The following is a 16513-nucleotide window of genomic DNA, read 5'->3' as shown; positions in this document are numbered from 1 at the left end:
AGCCTTGAGCCTCCCGGCGCAGCTGCAGCCTGGGCACCCAGCGGCAGGCGGCCGCCCCTGCTCCGGCCGGCGGCAGCAGCGCTGGGGACCCGCAGCGTCCAGCCCTGCTGCCTGCCGGGGACAGTCCTGCCAGGGCCTGGAAGGTGGCGGGGGACACGGCGTGCCCTTGTGCTGACACAACCCTCTGCAAATTCATCTGCCAAGCTGACAAGTCTCTGCTAAAGTACGTGAGCAGAGACTTTTTAAAGCACATTTATAACTTGGCTACGTCTTCTGGCATCGGGGTGACCTCCCCCCTCTTTTGCCAAATTTCAAGCTCTTGCTCAAATAAACGGTTGCCTCATCTTGCCCTGGAAACCACAGAACCATTTTTACTGAAACTGCCCTCCCCTTTCCTCCTCCTAAAAGAAAATGGAGGGGGGAAGAATCAGCCCGAGGCCAAGCCTTGGCAGAGGACATTTCAGCCTGGATGAGTAACATCTAACAAACTTACCAGCAACCAAAAGCAGGAGCTTATAACGAGAACCGTCAGGTGGTGGTAATTACAAGCAGTGCTACCAGCTCTATCTGCAATGTGCATCACCCAGAAAAGGAGGGAACTGCATAAATGGTAAAGATAGTTTTACGTAACCTGAAGAATTGGATGCATGTCTTGGAGTGTCTGTTTCTCATCCTACCTCATCTATCGTTAGCTTCCCTTCGTTGCTTCTCACAGTCGTGCTCTTCCTGCTCAGCAGTTCCTGCCATCTGGAACAGCGTTCTTGTATTCTTCTATCAACTCTCTCCTGTCAGCTTTCAGTTAAGTACATATCTGGGGTCCCTTTTATTTTTCTCTTATTTTTCTCCTCATTCTGCTAATATTCATCTCTGAAATGGTTTACTCAGCTGAGATTATTAGGGGTTTGTTTTAAAAAGGATTATAAAAAGGAGGCAAATTTACAAATACATGCGATCCTGAATACATTAACATTTATGATACTGACTTTCACTGGGCAATTAATGTAAAGCTATTTCCTGATCATGAGCCATTATTAGAAGAAGGCATTCATTAGAAGAAGGCAAAAAATCAGTGGGGAAAAGCCATTGACAGATTAGATCAGGCCCATCTTAAAAAACACCTTTAATAAAATCTAGTCTGTTCCCAAAACCGGAAATATTAATGGATGCTTCATTTCACTCACTGCCTATTTTGAAATGATTTTTGTAAACTGCTGATGCTGCAAAAAATCTCCACGTGAGAAGCAAGGAAGAAGTATTAACTTACGATTTAGCATAGGAATGAGCTTCAGGTAAAGCTAACTAAAAACCCTGATAGTCTATAACCCCCATCTGTGGACACTGTTTGGATCTCATTTATATAATCTTCAGATATAAGCTTAAAAATGAGCTAATAGATATGAGTGGTATACTTTGGAGAGTATGTTGCTCACCAGCCACACAGGATAAACTATCCACAAGTCAACTTGCTCGGCCAGCTCTTGCTTGGATTCACAGAGGGTTAAAATTCTGCCCAGTCAGTCAGTTGTAGGAAGGATTGAGCCATTTCACAGCTGTAAATCCAAGAGACAGGTTTGTTATCTAATCTGGTATCTTGCATAACACAGGCTGTGGGACTTCCCTGGACTGATGTTTACTCAATTTGACCAGAGTCTTCTTGAAAAAGCAATGCCTGGGCACAATTTTACAGTCGCTCTAGGCACTTCACACGTTGATGCCCCAGGTTTTGCAGCTGTAATGCTTTCAGGTTAACTATGGGTGTAACTTGTGAGCACTTAAAGTTACCTAAATAGTTGGCACCTTCTTCATGGTGATGAATCCCTCTGATGCAGTTACCCAACTGCTAGGTAACACCAGCAGTTTAATCACAGTCATACTAATGGACATCTCTGTCACCCCACAGGAAAACACTTTCCTCGCTGGGACGAGAACTGTTCCACCAGCTGCAGATGTTAAAAAGGAACATTTGTTTTGAAAATAGACTATTACATTTCAATAGCAGGCTTGTTTACATAATTTGCTGTTAAACTAATTTACAATCTACTAATCAATGCAATTACCTGGGTTTTCTATTAGTGAAGATCTCTTTTCCCACTAACTTGGAGCAAAGGGAGGATTCTACATTGAGGAGGCGTTTGCCTTTGCACAGCTGTTGAATCCTGCTCCGGAGATGTTTGCAGATGTCATCAGAAAGGCGACTGAGACAGAATGATCAGAATTGCAGGAAATTCCCATTTTTCTTTATTTATGGGTTTTATGATTCAAAACTCTCTTTACATGCTTTACCTTTCTGGTTTCTTCATTCACTGTCTTCTGGAGGAGGTGCATGTAATGGGGTGGTTCGGTCGGTGGCATCGTGGATTAGAGGGATGTGGTGTGGTAGGATGATGTGATGCACGTGGAGTGTGGGCAGCTGTCAGCTGTGTCTCGTCCTCTTTCCTTTCCATGTCTGTTTTCTGTTACCCAATTATTGGGTGGTGCTTGTGAGAAAAAAGCTCGGGAGAAGAATGGTTAATTGCTCGTTGGTGCCTCCTGGGGAGGATCATAACCCAGAGAGGGTCAAGAGGGGATGGGGGGGGAGAAGCTGTTTCCCAGGGGTAGGGAGATGGTGGGTGCTGCTGAGCCAGCTGGGTTTAGCTCTCTGTTCAGCTGGGAAATAAAATGGATTGCTACATCTCTGAAAAGCACTGCAGCAGGTAAGTCAGCCTGAGGGCTTGAGCCAGCCACGTGGCAAGAAGGGTACAAGAGACCTGAGTAATATACTGTATCTGCACTTTTTAAAGCCTTCGTATTCCTACTATGAAAATCATAGTGCAAACTCTTTGGTTTCTTTAATGTCATTGTTACAGCTGGGCGAGCTGGAACAATATCTTCATTGTATTCAAATGGATACGTGTTCCTAGGTTTCTGTATCCCTTTTCCCACTACTGTGAGGTACCGGGACAGCTGTGGGATAGTACAAGCTTTCCTTTAATCAGCCTTGCTGCAAGGGAGGCCTGGGAATTGCAAGGTCACAGATGCCAGCTTGTGAAACTGCTGAATGAAACAGGCAGGAGCAGGGTTGTTTACACAGAAAGCTGGTACGCAAGCAGCTGGGCAATGCAGAATGAGGAGAGGCAAAATGCAGACTCTCTGCTCCAGCCAGAACCGAGATCAAATATACTTTCTAAACAAGCTCAGCAATAGATCTTCCAGATGTTGAGAACCAGATGTAAAAGATGATTTATGTGCTTACAAATTGAATGTTGCAAAGCTCGACTTTAAGGAGCTTCCCATGTGGAATGGAAGCTGGACCCCATGCTAGGCACTAGCCCTCCCAGCATGCACTATTTAGGAGGACTCAGATGATCTCAAAGGGATCCAAAATGCCAACATGTAGAGCAAAAGCCACCCAATACTAAGCTGTTTTGTGGGAAGCTACTCAGAATGAACCAGAAAGAAGTTCTAAGGATAAGCACAGGTTAAAATTTTGCCTTTCAGGGTTTTCATTGCCTTGCTTTACTTAGGGTCCATAGCTCAGAGGCTTCCCTTGAGCCCAGCTGTCTTTGCAATTAATTTCTTTACTGGAAGAAAGGCTCAAGCTTATCTTAGAAGAGAGGCTTGGTTGACGTTGTTGTGATAGGGCATATTGCACGGGATCTAACACGCTTATTCCATATCCCTGCTGATTTTGAATAATTTTTGTGTCACCATGCGTTCAGGTCTCCAGTCCCATGAGTTGCACAGTGCCCATAAGCAAGTAAGAAGATGTGCTCCTGTGACTGCAAATTGGTGCCATCAGCTGAAGAAGGTGACACAGCCCTGGCATCTGGGCCATCGCGCTGGCCCACCTGACCTAGTAGCCTGCTGCACAGCTCATATGCCCAGGATGTGGAGGACCCATTGTGAATTCCCTCCTTGCTCTGAAGGGTTAAATGAGTACAACCAACATGTCTGGGTTATAGATAACTTGGAATAATGCCGCAATTTGCCGATCTTCCTATAGGTGCTTGGAGTATTAAGCAGCCAAGGATTATAGAGGGCTGAAGAGGCGAGTGCCTCCTCTGGTGCGGCAGAGTGGCAGGTAGGTAGAGAGGTGGATTTTCCTCCACCAAACCAGCTTAACAAGCAAAATAGTAGTCAGGCTTCTTGCTTTCTTTAGACCCATGACTAGTTGTCTTTGGCTGCATTGTTTTGGACTTAGGCGCTCTGATGTCTTACAAACAGCTGAGAAATCTACTGCCAGACCTGGCTGTGAGCATTTGCTTGACCTTCAGAGGTGTGTGGGAGGAGAAGTACACAACAAAGGTTAGCAATAACTAGAATTGTAGCCTTTGAATCTCCAAAGGGGATTTTTTTTCTCCTTCATTCAAACCTGAGAGGACCCAAGACGTCAGCTCTCTCTCAGATGCTTCTATTTTAAGCAGGCTGTATGTGATAAGCAAGCAGCAAACATGCTGTTAAATGTGGAATTTGCAGAAAGGGTGTACGTAGCCTGCCCTGCGCTGGTTCCAGGAGAGATCTGTTGGCCGCAGCAGTGCGGTCAGGTATCCCAAAGGATACTCACCAGCCATCCAAGTGTTAACCTTTTATAGGATGTATTTCAGGAGCGTTGCCTCTCCTTGCCTCTCCACCAGGATGCACATCCCCTCTTGGAAAGGAGCCGTCTCTGCCTGCTTTCCACCAGCTCACTGAGGGAGGACACTGAGACCCCTCGCACGGCGCAGGCCATCTCGACGGTCCTGCTGCAGAGCTGCCGAGAAAGCAAAAGCGGCCCATGCTTTCATTTTCTCCCTGGCTTATCTCAGCCAATAGTAAATGCTTCGGTAAAGAGACAGCGAGTGCATTTGTGGAGTAGCACAAAGGGCTCCCTAGCCTGTAGTATAATCCAAAGAATAGATCTGTAACAGATAAGTCACAGGAGAGAGAGCTGGCCAAAGCTATAGGCAGAAGTGTGCCGGTAAAGTATAGAGAATATAGGTGGGCGGGTGAGTGCACTTTTATCTAATTCAACAAACTATCTTATCTGGTGCCAGGGGAAAGTAGTTCTTACGCTACATGTCTTCATAGATCTTCTGTGAACAGCATTAAAAGTTGTCCAAGGCCAGCCACCCACAAGAGTGACTATCCAAAAGCCCCACAAAACAGTTGGAGTATAAGAAACACTTTGAAACATTACATTAAGGGGTTTTTTTTTCCTGTGATTTAGGGTGTGACCCACTCATTTCCCTAACGGGGCATTGATTTCAAGGGAGGCACAGAACTGGCAGAAAACACTGAGAAGTGTCTGAGCTATTTCTGAGGCAACTGGAATTCTGTATTACAAATTACAGATTTTGTTTGGTTTTATGTTACACTTATATTTATTACAGATATTATGTTGGTATTTACAGATCCAATGTTTTCTGGAGTGATTTTGCAGACTCTGGGACACATGCACTGTAACAAAAAAGCCTGATTTGGTGAGAAGGTGTATGAAAGCTTCCCGAGACACTTGTCAATAAGAAGAACATGGAGAGGGGGAAACAGGGAAGCACTGCTCGGGGCTCCAGCCCCGTGGTGGGACCATCGCTTGCCCAGGACGCCCATGCATGCAGTCTCAAAAATGAACTTTTTTCCCTTATTTGTCCACTCGGTGGTGCTAAAACAACACCGCCCTTTTTTTGGCATTTTCTCACTGCCGGGTGTCAGGCAGAGTGTCTGTGCTCTTTGGGGATGTTCAAGTCACGGCTTTAAAAAAACTACCTCTACAAATCCAATAGCCAGGAAACCTAATTAGCTCGCTGGGTCGCTGCTTCCTACCCTGGTGCTTCGTTTCCAATGGAACAGAGATAAGCAGGACAAAAGACTCATCACACCTAATTACACAGGAAGAGATTAGCAAACCCACGATCCTTTTCTCTATGTTGATTATAATTTAATTAATTTGGGATTCTGTTTTTGTTTTCAAAAAGAGTTGACAGAGGAGAATTGATGCTGCTTGGCAAAGTTTGTGGGAAAAATCATTTTTTCTGATATGAGAAAGATGGGTGAAAACCCCAAAGTTTAATCTGCAACACACAACTCTCTTCAGGTTCAATTACTTTTAAACTAGTGTGTGAGATGAGCCTGAGCTTCAGCATCCAGCACAGAGCCCATCCTATGTGGAGTGGCACACAGCAAGAAGGATCAGGATTTGAACAGCCAGACGTTTCCTAACTCTAACTCTCAGAGTCAACACTCACAAAATGGCAATTGGCTCAGTACGTCTGAAGGGGAGGATTCTCTGAAGTTAAAATCGGTGAGAAAAACCTATATAGTGTGCAATGTGATTACATTTATTGTATTAATTCTTGTAATATAATGCTGTATGGACAATTGTAATAGTATCTCTGAACTCTGTTTTTATGAAAAAACTCCAGGCATCCCCAGCACTCACCGGCACGCAGGCAGTTATATCCTTGCAGACAAGGCTGTACTTTTTCTCCCTCTTCATACCAGTTTTTACCTTATTAACTTCCTGTGACCAGAAGCAGTGTTGGGGGTTAATGGCCTAATTTATAGCTCATGACCTGCTGATGTGCACAGACCTCTTAATCGTTCAAATTCTGTGTGAAAAGCCCAAGAACCAGCTCATGCTCCAGGAATGTGGCCATGTGCCAGGGACACGACCAGGTTGTCCTCTGCACTGAGTACCACACTGGCTGCCTGTGGGTGACACTGAGTCAGGCAGTTCCTGTGCTCTGCCAGGGCTGGACCTCCTCCAGTTCACAGGCTGCTCAGGAAACAGGGAATTACCTGAATCCTGGCTTCTCCTGTGGTGTGAGTCAACAAGACCCCGTAACTTCTCCTTTCAGGGAGAGAGATGGCTGTTTGTGGCTCCCTTTTGGGGCACAGGTTGGGGAAGCATGGCCTCGTGGGCTCCACGGTGGCTGGGTGCCGGAGGGGATGGGGATGGGGGTTTGGGAGTAAGGGGAATGCCAAGGGGAAGGCAAAGGAGAGAGTGTCTGGCTGTGTCGCTGCCCTCTCTTCACAGCAGCTTTCCATAGAGGTGTGCGGTCTGGAGCGCTTATGATGACTGTAGCTACCCCAAGGAAACCCAGGGATGGATTTTCCCTGCTGAATACACTTCTGCTGGAAAAGCAGATGTTCACCATGGAAACACTCTGGCTCTGCAGCAGCGGTGTGCCTCTCTCCTCTGAGTCCTTGGCTCCATGGGCTTGGGAGACCCATCTTCAGTCCACAAACTCACATCCCTTCAGCCTCAAAGATGATTCCCACAAACTTTGAGGGTAATCCTGCCAAATTTCCTGCCCTCTCCCAGAAAGCTCGTTTCCCAGAAACCAATCTGAAACCTCACTGAGGATTCCACTGAAGCCTCTTTGGCAATAAAATCCCACTGTCACGCTGTGTGATAGATCATACTCTGGAAAACGCAGCCCTTGGTGGGAACAGCCAGATCATTTTGATTAGCTTGACTACTTGTCTTATGAAATGTGGCACCACGCCACACTTCGTGTGTCGAAAGTTAAAAGTTTCTATTTGTCCGAACCTGCCCGTAGACTGCTCAGCTTTCCAAAATCCTGATGTGTGAAACACACGGTTGTGCTCTTCTGCAGGACCACCCTCCCGATGAGCAGTTTATCACTATGCCCTCTTTTCCCATCTGGCTGCCCAAACAGCAGCCACTTACCGCATTTTACTTATTGGGCACACAGAATGAGGACAAGATGGCAGAACTGCTGCTAATGCATGAGATGCAGCTGCTGTGACCAGTGGGTACCTGGATTTTCATGCTTGGAAGTAGCAGTGGGGACAGTGGTGCCCTGAGCCACAGGGAGGAGCAGCCCAAGCCAAAAGAAGGTGCTCGCTGCTTAGAAGAGGCTCTCTGGGACCAGTGCATGAGGCTACCCAGCCTGGGACTTCTTGGGCTGGTGTTTTAGGAGCTCAGGCCTGCCAAATGGACATATACAGATAGTTTTTAGTGTCCTACTATAAATATATTATTGTCATAGCTCATTCTGTGTAATTATTCCAGTAAAGCAATGACCCTTTCCTGATTATCTTCTAAAAAAAGACTACCCCAAAGCAGTGCATTTAAAAAAAAAAAACCAACTAGCTCATGGGTTCTGATCCCCTACCCCAGAAGGGAACATTTCAGTTTCATTTCTCTGCAGTTCTACCAAATCCTGTCCTCGATGAAACGAAAGTGAAAATGGACAGAAACAAAAAGACAAAGGTATTTGAAGATCTGCTGTGCTTACCCATAATTTCCTGCTGTAGAATTTCTTGTATCCTTCTGCTGCTCCTAGAAACAGCAGCAGACTGCCCCAGCCAGACCACAGGTCCAGTTCGTGGGAAAAACTGTTGGGTTCCTGCCTTTGATACCTAAGCCACGCACTGAAAAGCATGTAGATCTGGAGCAAGCATTGATTCATTTATCATTTTCCCTCGTCCACTGATTTTAGTTAGGTGAGCCTCCTATGATGTCACAGAAACGTGAGATTAAAAACAGATTTGTTTTTTGTTACATGTCCTAATAGCCTCGGAACAGGCTCGCTAGTCACTTAACACTCTCACTTCCTTAGCAATTAAGAGAGGAAAAAGGCACTTCAGGGTGGTGCATGTAATCCATTTTAAATGTCTATTTCACGATTTAATAAAAAACACATCCTAAAAGCACCTTTTTCTTTTCATTTGACTATAAAGACTGACCAGCTCAGATATATATATCTATGCTACAGCTCTTCTACATTTTACTAGATGATTCTCTCTTGTAAATTGCATCATTGTAACCTTTGTCCTTCTCTTGCCTGACATTCAAATTCTGCACCCTTTTTTGGTGTTTCCTAAGAGTTTTGTTGGTCAGCAGCTCTTTTTGTTTTCAGAGCTGCTGTAGCATGCCTGCCTTCTATAGCTTTCCGTAGTGCCTGTCGTAGTGTTATATCACAGAAGACAAACACACATTGCTTTGCAGAGGCTTGTCTTTTGTTTTACTATTTATTGAACAGAAGAAATTGGTTTACAATGAAATTTCTAGCTTATCTTTGTCTGTGAAAAAGCCATAGTCTTTCTTGCTGGGGCTAGGCAAATATACAGTAATGTGGGAGGCCTGAGAACCTGCAAATGATGTAGCTGACAACTTGTCAGCTGAAGAGTACTTGTGTGTAATAACTAACGGGACAAAACAACGTTTCAAAAACAGGATATTGTATAAATGTGCTCATTTTCTGTGTGAAGAAGATTAGCATTGGCTAGAAAGGAACTGAGCGGAGGGGGAAAGAGAGATTTGAAAGGACAGAAACAAAAGAATAGCACTCACAATGTATATGTATTTCAGTCTACAAAGCCTTGGCCCGTAGGTCTACATGTCTGGATGTAGGATTAAGCAGCTTCGTATGTACATGCAATGTTTCACTTCAAAACAAATTCATTTTTTAATTACTCCATAGGAGCCAGCAGAAGGGAAATCACTGTGGTAACACTGAATGTGCTAAGGTCTGAAGTATGCTGCATCTTTTACAGCAATTGCTGCATATTGAGAAACGCAGCTTCAGAAGCGGTAACCTCATGAACTGCCTAGGCATGAATACCACTATTGTTTCCAAGTAAGAAAAACAGACACGCAGAAAACAGAGAAACTCCTACAGTCCTGGGTTGATGCCAAACTGTTGTATATTCTTTCAGAGAAAGATAACCTGCTTAATTTTGGATATGTTCTCATGATAGCTTATTTTATGCTTATAACTGAGTGGGCAAGTGAAGGAGACAGCATTTTGCAGACCTACAGCACGTGTTTGACAAACCTCAGACATAAACCAGGTTCACAGTTTGATATCCATTCAAAACCATATTATATTAGGAAGAGCTTTGGGATAGAATAAAAGTTAACTTTCTCTAAAATAAAGCCAAGGAAGTCATAAGGAAGTGGCAAGAGGCCAGTATCAAAACCCAAGATGTTGGTACTTTATTCAGACCCTTGCATTTGTACTTCCCAATGTACAGTTGGTGCTAGAAATGATGCTATGTGCTTAAGGCTTCAAAACATTTGTTACTGAGACACACAGACTTCTTCTGTGCCAGCTCTTAGATGGTAATTTAATCTGCACTAGTACCAGAGCCTGAAGAGAGCACAGCACCCTGAATCTCAGAACTGGTGGTCTTGTCTGTTTTAAATATGTGCCTTACTCTCAGAGCAGGATAAAATCCATCTTATGTCTACTTATGACATTAATGTCTTCTGAAATAATGACTTCTTAAAGCCTCAGAGACTAGGGCTTCGTTTTCCAGATGCTGTACAAACGTATTTTACCAGGTTTTCCTTTTTGTTGAAAACATGCTCTCATTGCTTTTGTGTGTTAGCAATGGGGTGTTTTATTTTGTTTCCTTAATCTCACATAACGGAAGGACAGGAGAATCTTAATTTGTTCCTTCTCCTCATGTTCTTTGATCCCAGTGATCTTTAGGACAGTGCTTTTCCAGCTAAAAATGGTCTCTCTCTGCTGAAATTACTCAACACGGTAACAAAGGACCCTTTGGTCCTCCAAGGCCGCTGTATCCTCTGTCTCAGCAGCACCGTGAGGTAATGAACTCAGCATCTAGCTCCTGCTCCCTGAGCCAGCTGCGCTTGCCAGTGCTCTGAATTTCTGGCCCAAGAATGTTTCTATCTGGATGCAATCTTTTTTTCTCCCAAAAAGCTTTGTTCATAAAATAAGGACTTGAGTGACCTTTTGGATTATCACAATTAGTAACATTGAACTTCAGGTAATAGGCCCAGATTGTTGTATTAGAGGTCCAGATGGCTTCCATTCCATAAGCAGATTATCTGCTACCTGAGATGTTTGGTACTGGCTGGTACCGGGACAGATTTTAGGTCAGTGCAGCCACTGGCTGATGCTAAATTAAGCCCTGTTAGAATGTTCTTTGTTTTCTGAGTATGAGGTGGTCCTTCTGAATGAGCGCACCGGGAATGGACCAATTTTCCTTCCCACTCCACTAGAAAAAAAAAAGAAGTGAGTATTCAGCATGATGTCTAGTGTGTGTTTTTTAGCCTGATTTTGGCATCTCATTTATGCAATCGTTTTTTGTGTAAGAATGTATCTGTTTGTCTATTCTACTACAATCACTTTTCAATTGTTTGACCAATTTAACAGCAAATTTGTCAAAATTTGACAGCAAACTCCAGCCACTGGAAACCCAGTCTTCTAACCTTTTCACTAAACAGCTATTTATATTCACTCAATTAGCACTTGTCTCCTCCTCCCCCCAAACCGTTATGGGTATCCAATGGGTGTTGGTATGTGGGTTAATATTCAATTTGTAGCTGCTAGCCAAAAAATACTAGCTTAACCCCTTATCAAAGGCTCATCATCCTTCCTCCTGTTTTCACTATGTTTTTTCCTTCTAATATACTCTCATGAAAATAGCACAAATTTAACAAAGTCTAAAAGAAAGGGTTTTTTTTCAGTAGTGCACGTTAGATTACTTTTCATTTATTCACTCCCATAAGTGCTAAAAAGACAAAAGGTTTTCAGTACAACTATGATTCCTCTTATTTCTCAAAATATGCTTAAGAAAACACAGTATTGCACAGCAGAATACAAAAAGGAAAAGCCCAGCTTCCCTCAGGCTGCAGTTTTACTACCATTTGGCAGCAGGATTAACCTAAGCAGCCCCTGCTCCTGTCATTGAATCCTGTGTCTGCTACAAATGTTTGTGCCATCATTGTTCAAGTAGAGCTGATTTATGTCTTGTTCAGCTTGTGAACAGCAGGTTTTTTTTGTTTGTTTTGCTGTAAACCACAGATTGATTCCCCATTAGCCGCACTGGGTACTCAGGCACAGAGCTCAGATTTCTGGTTTTGCTTCCAGAATTAGGGCCTTATTTTGCATGTGGCAACATAAGACTTAAGCTCCTCTTTGCACACAGGTTTTTGGAAGTTACTGAATTCCCATGTGCTTACGTGCCATTTGAAACTGCGACGTGGATACCTTGGGAAACTTCACCTTGTATCTGTAACCTCTGGATGGATGATTTAATTTCTGAGGTAGTTGGCCTTTTAAATGGAACACTTCATCCCGACAATGACCCAGTTCCTAGCTAGTGTGATGCAATCGCATTTAGAGTGATTCACAAGCCACTTGTATTTTCCTGAACCTAATAGTTGTCTTGGTGGTAAACCTCCAGTGTAATCCTCAGGAAATCAAACAGTGCCACATCTGATTCTCTTTCAGCTGAAGGAGTACTGACATAAAAGATTCCTCAAGAAAGTGAATAGCAACAGCTAGTTCAACTAAAGCAAATTAAACACCTTAGGAAGGATCTAAAATTTGCGGAGATGATGGGCAATAAATGAGGGAAATAAGATCTAGAGAAATTTTCTTACTATGACAGCAGGAAGTAACTTGGAGTCAAAGTAGACAGCCTGCTGTTTAGAAAGACAGCTCCTTTGGAAGAACCAGGAATGTGGAGCTCTGAATTCACACAATTTGATGCAGCTGAATAGCAGCCTTTTGATTTCCTTTATATATAGGTTGCCCTCTTCCCACCTAAATGTGGCTTATTTTAGTCCAATCATCTCTGTTTTGGCATTCTTCACATTCCTATCTCCCGCTGAATGTAATGTTTATTGTACCATCAGGAGAACAAAATTGTCTTCCTAGAAGCAGAGAATAAAGCTTAGAAAAGTGAGCAGATTCTCAAATCTAAAAAGGGAATTGAACTCAACGTTTACCAAGATCTTCCTGCAACTCATTCCAACTCTTTTTTATCCTCCAAGTAAATAACAATGAAAGAGAGTTTCTGACTGATTTAAAAGCCTCAACTTACTCCGTGTGGCTTTGATATGTTCTTGAGACTATTTATGGCTTATGGGAGAATTTATCTGAGCACTAAATGTGAGAAAAGAAAACCCCAAACTGATTTAGGTAAACTTTAACATTTGTACTTGTGTTCCTTTGTGTAGGAGGATGTGGAAAACAAAACTCTGTCTGGGTACAAAGGGAATGGAAACTTTCCAGATTGTGAATGTACTGACCTTCAGTAAAGGAGCAGCAAGATGTACTCTCTGGGTTTTGGTTTTTTTTTTCTTGAACATTTGAGGTTATTACAATGAGTCATGGATGCCCTTAATGTCTAGATAAGATATTTGTCCCTTGTGAGCTTTTTACCCATTTTTTGCTATATGCTCAAATGCAATTAAAAAAGTCTCATTAAACAAAAAGTAATAGTTATTGCTGGTCTAGAAGTAGGTGCCCTATTGCTGTGTTTAGTCAAAACAAAGTGGGCAGTTTGCATCCTCCTAGATTATCAAAACATAGTTTGTCTGATCTCACGTTTACAGGATGTCAGAACTACTCTGCTCTTGGGACTTGGCTTCATTTGTAAATTAAATAGATAGTGCAACTTTATCTACAGTTAATATTTTCTGTCTCAAGTTGGCTTTTCCTAAGTTTTCCTTAATATCTATTTTTTTTCCTACTTCTCTCATCATTATCCTCCTCTCATATTCTGAAGGAGTTGATGAGCCACATCTTCCAAAGAAAATTTGGTGAGTAGTTTTTTGTGGAATGCTAACTGCCATCTTAGATCAGTTTAACAGACAAACCCTACCTCTTTACTGCTGGAAAGGGGGTTGATGCTCGCAATGGAGCTAATGCTTCAAAGTTCAGAATAAGTAGATCATGTTCCCTGGAAGCATTTGATACCTTTGGGAAGCTGAAAAATGTGGGCACTAGCCAGTGATAATTGTTTTTATTTTTTAATACAGGTTTTATAGCTGGGTTTAGATTTGTGGGAGAGTGGGTACAGGAGTCTCCTTCCATCTCTCAGTTCACTTGCTGAGTTGCATGGCTCCCCGATGAAGCCTCGTGAGGCCTTGGAGAAATGCCTTGTTTCTCACTCCTAAAAGCAGCTTGGAATTAAGATAGTTTCTGTTATTTCTATATATGAACAGCCAGGCAGGCTATAGATACAGTTGAAGTAACACATTTAATGTTCTAGGGAGTACTTTTTCTTCACCTAACTGAATGCTTGTCCCTAAGACAAAAAAGCAACTATGGGTTACGTTCTTGGCTAGGATTAAAGAGCAGAGCAGTGTTACTGAAACTGAAGATTATGTTGTATCTTATCCTTGGTAGCACTGACATGACGAATTTGCTACTTTAAGCTGGTTGTATCTCCAGAAAACATCTAAGATAAAAATTATGGTTAATATTTGCACATGTCAGGTTGTTAAGGTTGTGTGTGTGTAATTGGTAAGGTTGATAACCTAGAGAGATATTCTGACAGTCACTTACAGTGGTGAGAAACTACGTAACAGTATTTTTTCTGTAATTTATGGGAGAGAAGAGCAGTAGCAATGGAAAGACAAGTAACAGTGCGTTTTCTCTCTCTCTCCCCTTCACAGATGTTTAGGAGTGTGTTACAGAGGCACCATTAAAGCCAGATGTTTTAAAGCTGTGGAAGACAGTAAACTGGAGAAGGCATCAGAGAAGGATGACAGCATGGGGAGACTGACAGTCATCAGGCCTGTCCGAGAAGGCTTCTGGACACGTGGTTACATCAGGTACTTCAAAGGCTGTCTGTGCTACCTGATGTTGGCATTGATAATGCACTCATGCTGTAGGATCACTGCATTCCACCTCCAGAAATTTGCTGTATCACCTTTGCTGTTTCAGTCAACACTGCCATTAGGTTTATTTTCGTAAACACTGGTAATGTGGCAGCCAGGCTTTTATTAGCACTTTGATCTCTATGATTATATGGGACTCCTTAAGAAAGCAGTTTCTTTTGGTTGAGAACAGCTTTATCTGTCCTTTATCTTCTTCCCCCCTCTCCAGAGCTAAGAGTCTGCAAAGTAGAGTGCCTGTTTCAGTTATATCAATCCTACTGTTTTTTAGGTCAAGACTGTGATCTTGGAAGCTTGCTGCAGCAGGTGAAAGGGCTGGAATAAGGATCAGTTCCACTGTGACGTACCACAGCCTCAGAACCAAAGCCGAAGCATGCATTTAGCTTGGGTAGGACTTAAGCACCACTGCTGACCTCTCTCTCTGCCTCTGGAGAGCTACCTTGGTCCCAGGTTGAAACCAGGCTCAAGATGCTGATAACGCGCTGTTCCTCAGGAATGTCAGTCCTAAGAAAAAACTTTTAGTTATGTTCTTACTTAATGTCCTTTGGGGAAAGGACTGTCCATCATCGCAGCTAAGTAGATGGGGAAAGTTCCCTCTTACCTCTTTCTCTGAAAAGCAAAGGAACTGCTGGGAACGGAGGGCTGGGAGAGCTGCTACTATACTTGAAGAGACAAAGCAAGCAGAAAGAGCCTGGCAGCTCAGGGCAGCTACACCTCTTTTTCTGCTATCACAAGCATTTTAGCATGCTTTTTTTGTTCTTCCCACTCCTTTCCTCCTCATTGTGACATGAGGCTTCCCAGGCAGAAAGGGAGAGCCTGAAACTGCTTGCCTTGAGGCCTGGGAGGGGAGGAAAGAGCAGCTTATATTGTCAGATTGGAAGGAGGCAGAGGGGCAAAGGGCAGATATGTGGCTGGGGGTGGAGTGGCACAAGGGAGAGAGGGATGCAGGCTGCAGAGAGTTAAGGAGGAACACTGGATTAATTAGTCTTGGGAGAATGTATGGTAAAAAGTCAAGAATCTCTCACAATAGATTCAATGTAACTTCATTTGGGGAGTCCTGCTTGAAGTCCCCAAACTGGGAGCATTCCCAGCTTGCTCTGTGAAAGTAAATCTTTAAGCAGTTGCAATAAAAGCCACACACGTACATATACAGGGCTCAGTTCCTTATGTGACATTAAACAGTTCCCTACATCCAATAAATTTCTAAATCCCACACCCCATCACTCTTCAGATATGGTGTTTGGAGAGGTGACTCAATTTTTAAACCTGTAGCCTTTGTCTTCTCCATGTTAGCAGCTTCCTTAAAATGACACATCAGTGATGTGATAACCATTTTAAACTTTTAAAAGGAATTTTTAACCTCTTTTTTTTTTTTGTGAGCTGCTGAAACAGCAAACGTTTCTATAATTATGCGAAGTTAAATGGTGTTACAGGAGTAGCTATACTATACACTAGCTGTCACCACAGCTAGATGTTTGGAATTTGACATAGTATTGTTATGTATGATAAATGTCATCACATATGACAGGAAGTATGAAACAGTTTTAGAAAAGATATGAATAAGTCTCTTGCAAATTCATCTTACTGGAACTCTGTTACAGAAAATTACCCGCTAGTGTCATAAAGCTCTGTTCAGTTATGCTTCCTTTATTTCTACTCTTCAGTTCTCGTTTGTGTGAACACCCTACTACCATTCTGTCATCACAAAATGGGGCTTTTTTTTGTCTTTATCTAATGATTCTCCATAGGAAATGCCAGACCATGACTGCGCTGGGAGATTTTGAGCTTCGGTCAGTGTTCTGGTACCTGCTGTGGAAGTTTTTGAGATTTCTGTATGCAGAGATACTGTCTTAAACCCCTCCAGTGGAAATTTATATTCTATTTTGTCTTCCTCCTGTTCTTCCCCCGTGACTCTCAATGTCTGCAGTC

General features: G+C 43.0%; 1 long non-coding RNA gene across 1 annotated transcript; it reads left to right on the top strand.

Annotated features, from left to right (window-relative positions):
• Positions 1-403: 403 nt before the first annotated feature.
• On the top strand, positions 404-14836 carry LOC115353212. The gene is made up of 5 exons (XR_003927492.2): positions 404-610; positions 5370-6256; positions 11884-12001; positions 13471-13504; positions 14363-14836. It is a non-coding gene; the product is annotated as an uncharacterized LOC115353212 (long non-coding RNA).
• The last annotated feature ends 1677 nt before the right edge of the window (positions 14837-16513 follow it).

Source organism: Aquila chrysaetos, chromosome 19 (assembly GCF_900496995.4).
Source record: "Aquila chrysaetos chrysaetos chromosome 19, bAquChr1.4, whole genome shotgun sequence".
Lineage (NCBI taxonomy): Eukaryota > Metazoa > Chordata > Aves > Accipitriformes > Accipitridae > Aquila > Aquila chrysaetos.
Note: the sequence above shows the minus strand (reverse complement) of the source record. Positions and strands in the feature narration are given on the sequence as shown.